Source organism: Zingiber officinale, chromosome 3A, assembly GCF_018446385.1.
Source record: "Zingiber officinale cultivar Zhangliang chromosome 3A, Zo_v1.1, whole genome shotgun sequence".
Taxonomy (NCBI): domain Eukaryota; kingdom Viridiplantae; phylum Streptophyta; class Magnoliopsida; order Zingiberales; family Zingiberaceae; genus Zingiber; species Zingiber officinale.
In genome coordinates this window covers 6,077,806-6,085,021 of record NC_055990.1, presented here as the reverse complement: position 1 = coordinate 6,085,021, position 7,216 = coordinate 6,077,806, and positions in this window count along the sequence as shown.

Sequence of the window (7,216 nt, the reverse complement as noted above, 5' to 3'; positions counted from 1 at the left end):
ACTAAAAGAAAAAGGAAATGTAAATATAAACATTTCCTCACTTAAATGGGGTAACCTAAATAGGCTTTTCCGGGCTCTGTTTTTATCCCCGTTAACTTGTCCGTACGAGCTCCGAAAAATTCTCGAAAAATTTCCAAAAATTCTAGAAAATTCCCTTATTAATATCTGCCTATTTTCGGTATTTTACATTCTCCCCCACTAATTAAAAATTTGGTCCCAAATTTCGTTATCTACCATCAGCAAACACTAACAACAGGTAAAGCGTATAAATGCTGAACGGTAAATTAAATCACGTACCTCAAGGGAAAAGATGGGGGTATCGAGCTCGGATAGTATCATCGAGCTCCCAAGTAGTCTCCTCATCCGAATGATGCTGCCATCCGATTTTAACCAGCCGGATAGTCTTGTTCCGCAACTGACGCTCCTTCCGGTCGAGAATCCGTACCGAAATCTCCTCATAAGTAATGTCAGGCTGAACTGGAACTGGAATATCTGCCAGCACTTGCGTCGGGTCGGGCACGTATCTCCGCAGCATAGATACGTGGAATACATCGTGGACGCCTGACAGGGATGGTGGTAGTGCCAGTCGGTAAGCTACCGCTCCGATCCTCTCCAAGATCTCGAAAAGACCAATGTACCACGGAGCTAGCTTACCTCTGAGGCCAAATCTCTTCACCCCTTTCGTGGGTGAAACTCGCAGAAATACATGGTCGCCAACAGAGCACTCCAGTGGTCTGCGTCTCCGATCAGCATAACTCTTCTGGAGGTCCTACGCCTCTGACATCCTCCGTCTGATAGTACGGACCAACTCTGCATACTGCTGAACTCTATGAGGTCCCAACAACTGGGCCTCTCCAACCTCATCCCAGAGGACGGGTGTCCGACAAGGTCTACCATACAACGCCTCAAACGGTGCCATCTGGATAGCTGAATGAAAGCTGTTGTTATAGGCAAACTCTACCAATGGCAGATGGTCCTCCTAACTGCCTCCGAAATCCATAACACATGACCTCAGCAAGTCCTCTAAAGTCTGAATGGTCCGCTCTGACTGTCCATCTGTCTGTGGATGGAAAGCTGTACTGAAACGGAGCTGTGTGCCCAAGGCCTGCTGCAGACTCTGCCAGAAACGAGACGTGAACCATGGATCTCTATCCGAAATGATACTCAACGGAACACCATGTAGTCTGATAATCTCCCGACAATACAGATCTGCCAATTGATCCAGGGGATCAGTCCTCCGAATCGCTTAAAAGTGCGCGGATTTGGTTAATCAATCAACGATTACCCAAATCGCGTCATGACCTCGTCGTGTCCTCGGCAAACCCACCACAAAGTCCATGGAAATGTGATCCCACTTCCACTCAGGAATAGGAATCCGCTGAATTAATCCTGCAGGTCTCTGGTGCTCAGCCTTCACTTGCTGACAAACAAGACATCTAGCTACGAAATCTGCGATGTCTTTCTTCATGTCATTCCACCAATAGGAACGCCTCAAGTCTCGATACATACGGGTCCCGCCTGGATGGATCGTAAATCGAGAGCGATGAGCCTCCTGAAGTAGCTCCTGTAAGACCGGATGAGACTGAGGTACGCATAATCTGCCTCGGAAGCATATAATACCCTCCTCGTCTCGTGTAAACTCGGTCTGCTGCCCGGAAGCTATCTGACTGCTAATGAACTGCAAATGCTGATCACCAGCCTGAGCCTCTCAGATCTTCGTCCTGATCGATGACTGAGCAACCATAGTAACAAGAATACCCTGCTCTGTCTGTCTCTGCTCCTCAAGGTCTAACTCAGAGAAACCCTGAATCAAATCCGTGACTGAAGTCCGGTGGTAAGCCAAAGTCCCTCTGGACTTCCTGCTGAGTGCATCTGCAACCACATTAGCTTTCCCCGGGTGGTAGCTAATGGTACAATCGTAGTCCTTCAGGAACTCCATCCATCTCCTCTGTCGGAGATTAAGCTCCTTCTGAGTGAAAATATATTTGAGACTCTTATGATCAGTGAGAATCTCAAATGTGATACCATATAAATGATGACGCCAAAGCTTCAGAGCAAAGATGATGGCAGCTAACTCCAGGTCATGAACTGGATAGTTCTTCTCATGCTCATTCAGCTGACGGGAAGCATAAGAGACTACTCTACCGTGCTGCATCAGAACAGTGCCCAAACCCAGAAGAGACGCGTCGGTGTAGAGTACAAATCCGTACTCTCCAGAAGGCAAAACCAAAACTGGAGCCAACACTAATCTCCGCTTCAGCTCCTGAAAGCTGGTCTCGCAATCTTCTGTCCACGTAAACTTCACGCCCTTCCTGGTAAGGCGTGTCAGCGGCACAGCAATACGCGAGAAACCCTCGACAAAACGTCGGTAATATCCGGCCAATCCCAGAAAACTGCGGATCTCCTGAACTGACTTTGGCTGCTCCCAACTGGTGACAGCCTCGATCTTCTGAGGATCAACTGAAATACCTCTGCTAGAAACCACGTGTCCCATAAAACCGACTGAGGATAACCAGAATGCACACTTGCTGAACTTCGCGTACAGCTGATGCCGTCTAAGAGTCTCCAAGACTATACGAAGATGCTGTGCATGCTCCTCCTCGGAATGCGAGTAGACCAATATGTCATCAATGAAAACGATAACAAACTGATCCAGATACTCCAGAAAGATGCGGTTCATCAAGTCCATAAACACCGCTGGAGCATTGGTAAGCCCAAATGGCATTACCAAAAACTCATAATGACCGTATCTGGTACGGAAAGCTGTCTTCTGGATATCTAAGTCTCTGACCCTCAACTGATGATATTCGGATCGCAGATCAATCTTAGAATACACTAATGTACCTCTGAGCTGATCAAACAAATCCTCGATCCGTGGTAAAAGATATTTATTTCTGACGGTCATTGCATTCAGCTGTCTGTAGTTAATACATAACCTCATAGTGTCGTCCTTTTTCTTGACAAATAATACCGGAGAACCCCATGGAGAAACACTATGGCGAATGAATCCCCTGTCTAAAAACTCCTGGAGTTGAACCTTCAACTCGTTCAACTCTTTTGGTGTCATACGATACGGAGCTTTCGATGTCGGCGCGGTTCCCGGAATCAGCTCAATAGCGAACTCCACTGGCCTTCTGGGAGGCAAACCAGGTAACTCCTCTGGAAATACATCTGGGTACTCCCGGACTACAGGAACGTCGGAGAGCTACGAATTACTACTGTCCTCAGTACTGATCAAAGATAACAGAAAACCCTGACAGCCATGTGACAACAGCTTCTGAGCCTGAATCACCGAAATGATCGATATGCCATCATCTCTGATGCCAGTGAAACTCCACGAGGGTTTGTTCAGAGGCTGGAAGGTGACCACCCTCGTCTGGCAATCAACAGTAGCATGATATACTGACAGCCAATCCATGCCAAGTATGATATCAAACTCGACCATCTCCAATACTAGAAGATCTACCGTAAGTATCATGTTGCCAAAGTCTAACGGGCAACCTCTGACCTCCTGGGTGACGTCTAAAGTATCACTGGACGGTAGGGAGACGGTCAATCGCCGCAGTCTAAAAGTAGGTAATCTACCAATCTCCCGCATAAAGGTACGGGATATAAAAGAGTGCGAGCTACCAGTATCAATCAATATATCAGTGGAAAATGCATAAATGGAAATCGTACCGCGGAAAACAGATCCGTCGGCTCGCTGCGCATCCTCTCTGGTAATCGCATGAACACGTCCAGTTTCTGGCGGAGGAGGAGGTGGTAATGCTGCCAGCGGCTGCTGCGGCTGGGCAGAAGCCTACCACTGAGGCGGTGCTGGATAATGTGCCAGAGGAGACTGAGAGGACGGTGACTGATACTGTGCCGATGACTGGGACTGAGTCTGGTACTGGCCTAGAGGCTGAGGCTGCATTTGATACTGCCCCTGCGTCGGATAATAAGGTCCTGGAACAGAACTCTGGGGTGCTATGGAAGCACTGGAGTACTCTTGTCCAAGCATGCCAAATGCTGCTGCTGCAGGTGAAGCTGTCCCCTGCTGACGATGTGAAGACTGGGCTTTCTGCCCTCCTCGATATGCCCCTGATTGGCTAGACTATCCCCTTTGACCTGACCCTCTGAAAGCCGTGTGCTGAGCCTTCAGCTGACAATCTCGGCTCTGGTGCCCAGGCAGTTTGCAATAAAAGCAAACTGGTTGTCCCAGAGAGCAAGCTGGGGTGAGGTGATCTCTGGATCCACATCGAAAACAGTGGGTATCGCTGGAAGGTGGTTGACGGTTCTGTTGAGAAAACCGGGAACGTCCTGAAGAAGATCGCCCTGACTTCTGAGGCCTACGAGATATCCCAGAAGTACCCTGACCTGACCGACTGCGACTACTCTGCTGCTGTCCTGTCGCCGGTGTATGCTGGATCTGTCCGGATGCCTGACCCGTATGCTTCCACTTCCTGTCCGGAAATGCTCTCTGCTGAGCTAACTCTATCATCAAAGCTCGATCCAGTGCATCTGAGTAAGATACGATCCCTAAACCGGCAAGCCTTACTTGCAGATAACCATCCAATCCCTGTATAAACTACATCATGCGAGATCTGTCCTCCGCAACTAACTCTGGACAAAACTTAGCCAACCGGTTGAATTCAGTATTATACTCTGTCACCATGCGATTTTTCTGACGCAGACTCATGAAATCCTGCCGACGAGCCATCTGATATGATAGTGGGAAGAAACGGCCCTCAAAAACCTTTCTGAACCTGGCCCAAGTAACGTTCCGCTCGTCGATGATGGAACGCTGAGTAATCCACCAGGCGTTAGCCTCATCCCGTAAATGGAAAGCAGCCAGCTCTGCTTTCTCCCACTCTGAGCAAGCCATATAGAAGAAGGTCTGCTCCATAGTCTCTATCCATGACAGGGCCATACCCGGATCGAGGTCTCCTCGGAAGAGAGTGAATCGAGTCTTCATCGACTCTGCCAATACTGGAATCCTAGCTCGTGTCGGAACGGCTGCAGGAACTGGCAAAACTACTGGAACTGGTGCTACAGGTGGTACCGCGGAATAAACCGGAAGAGAAACTCCCGGTGCTGCTGTATAAACTGGAGCATAAGCCGTCGGTGGTACTGCCGGGTGAACAAAAGTGGCCGCAGCTGGAGGTACAGTAGGTAATGGTACCGGATGTGGAGCAGCTGCTGCTACTGTAGGCACTGGGGGCACAGGTGCCACTGGTGTCGGGTACATTGTAGGTCCAGGTGGCAGTGGTATTGAATACGTCGTAGGCTGCTCTGGAGCAGATGTCGGGTACGCCAATGGTACCCCTGATGGTACCGGAACTACAGTAGGGATAGGTACACTCGGCATAACCGAGGTAGGTACCTCTATAGGAGCCGTCGGGGTCTGAGAGCCCGACGCGCCCACAATATGCTGGGTCTGTCCCTGACTGATAGGCTCATCAACAGTAGGCATCTCTGGCATATCCAGAGATCCCGTGGTCCTGGCACGTGGTCGTCCAGCACCACGTCTCGCCACAATACGCGTAGACCTCCTCATATCTGTTAAGTTATATTACAGATATTACGACCAGTATAACAATCATAAAATAAACATCATACCTATTTGCTGTTTGGAGATGTTCCGTCGTTGTCCAGTCCCCAATTTGACCTCAAAATTCCGAACGATAAAATCGCCGGAAATCCATATAAAATCCGAAACGGAAATCCGAAATATAACCATAACGAAAATATGAAAATGCCCAGTTTGAGTCGCAAACCTGGCTCTGATACCAAATAAATTGTCACGCCCTGGAGGAGTCCCTGTCCGAAGAAATTTCGGCAGCAACTCCCCTGTACGGCGGACAATCTGAAACTTTCTACATATCCACATACCTCAGCCACATGCGACTGGAATAATAGCAGAAATAAAATGCAATACACAGACATTCCACGCAGTTTATATAACAAGTAAACGGAAGAATAATACTCTGACTCGAAATCAACTCTACTCCACTACACTCGTAAAGTTCAAATCCGACAAACTCACCTCTTCTGCCATCCAGGCACGCATGGAGTAAAACATATCCAAACCACAACAAAGTCCATCAACGATAAGAATTCATACAAGATCCATAAGTAAAACAATCCAAAACATAACAAGTTCAAAACATAGTCTAATAAAGAAGAAAGCCAAAAGATCAATAAGTCCTCGTGGTCTGCAGGGTACTAGCAACTGGAACTCTCTCCTGACAGCATCAACCTGAAAAATAACAACAATGGAGGCGGGGTGAGTCCAACACTCAGCAGGTACAACTGATATACAAAGTAGGGAAATAACACCTAGCACTAATCATGCGTACAGTCTCCTGATATAAGAAAGATAAAAATGCATCTGAAGTAAACAGGAGAGAAACTGTACTAACCAGGACCTGGGTATAAGGACAAACAGTCCAAGTGATATGGAAATCCTGTATGCATGTCAAACATAGGTATCCAAACAATATGCAACATATAAATGCAGCAAACACAAACTCAAACAATAAATGCATCATGCATATGATGCCAATGATGCGTCCTGGTCATCCCTGACGTCAGTCGATCATCTCACACAAGAGTGAGGCCGAGTGGGTAGGGCTGTGACAACCGTGCACTCTGTCGTCACTACTCCTAATGAGTGATTGAGTGGACGGGATGCTGTCGGAGTACACCTATCCTCCTACCCCAAATCATAAATGGGGGAGCGCAATGCTCTCAACTCCCGGTACACGATGACGGGGAGGAATCCCTGCCGGATAACACGTTGTGTCACACTACCCATAAGCGGACCAACGGTGCCTAACAGAGTCCCTGCTGCAACACACTCTACCTGAATCGACCACTAACCCATGAGTGGTGGTGTGTGCAGATCCATGTAACTGGCGATGCGCTCAACAATAATGGAGCGGACTATCGCACAGCATGCAATCATGCAAATGATGCATAACACTAACTACAAAATATCCTGACCTAATCCATATATATATAAAAGTATATCATAGGTCAACGAATCAAATCAAAGGTACACAGAAGGTATAAAACCTAGGTCCTGAACATGGTGAAACATGGTATATCACTACCCCTATAAGCATGTATCAACAGGTAAGGAATACATGAGATACAAAACAAACAATCAATCAATCATGTAACAAGTATCGGGTAGTGATTAACCGGAATAAATAAGAACATAATTAATGCAACT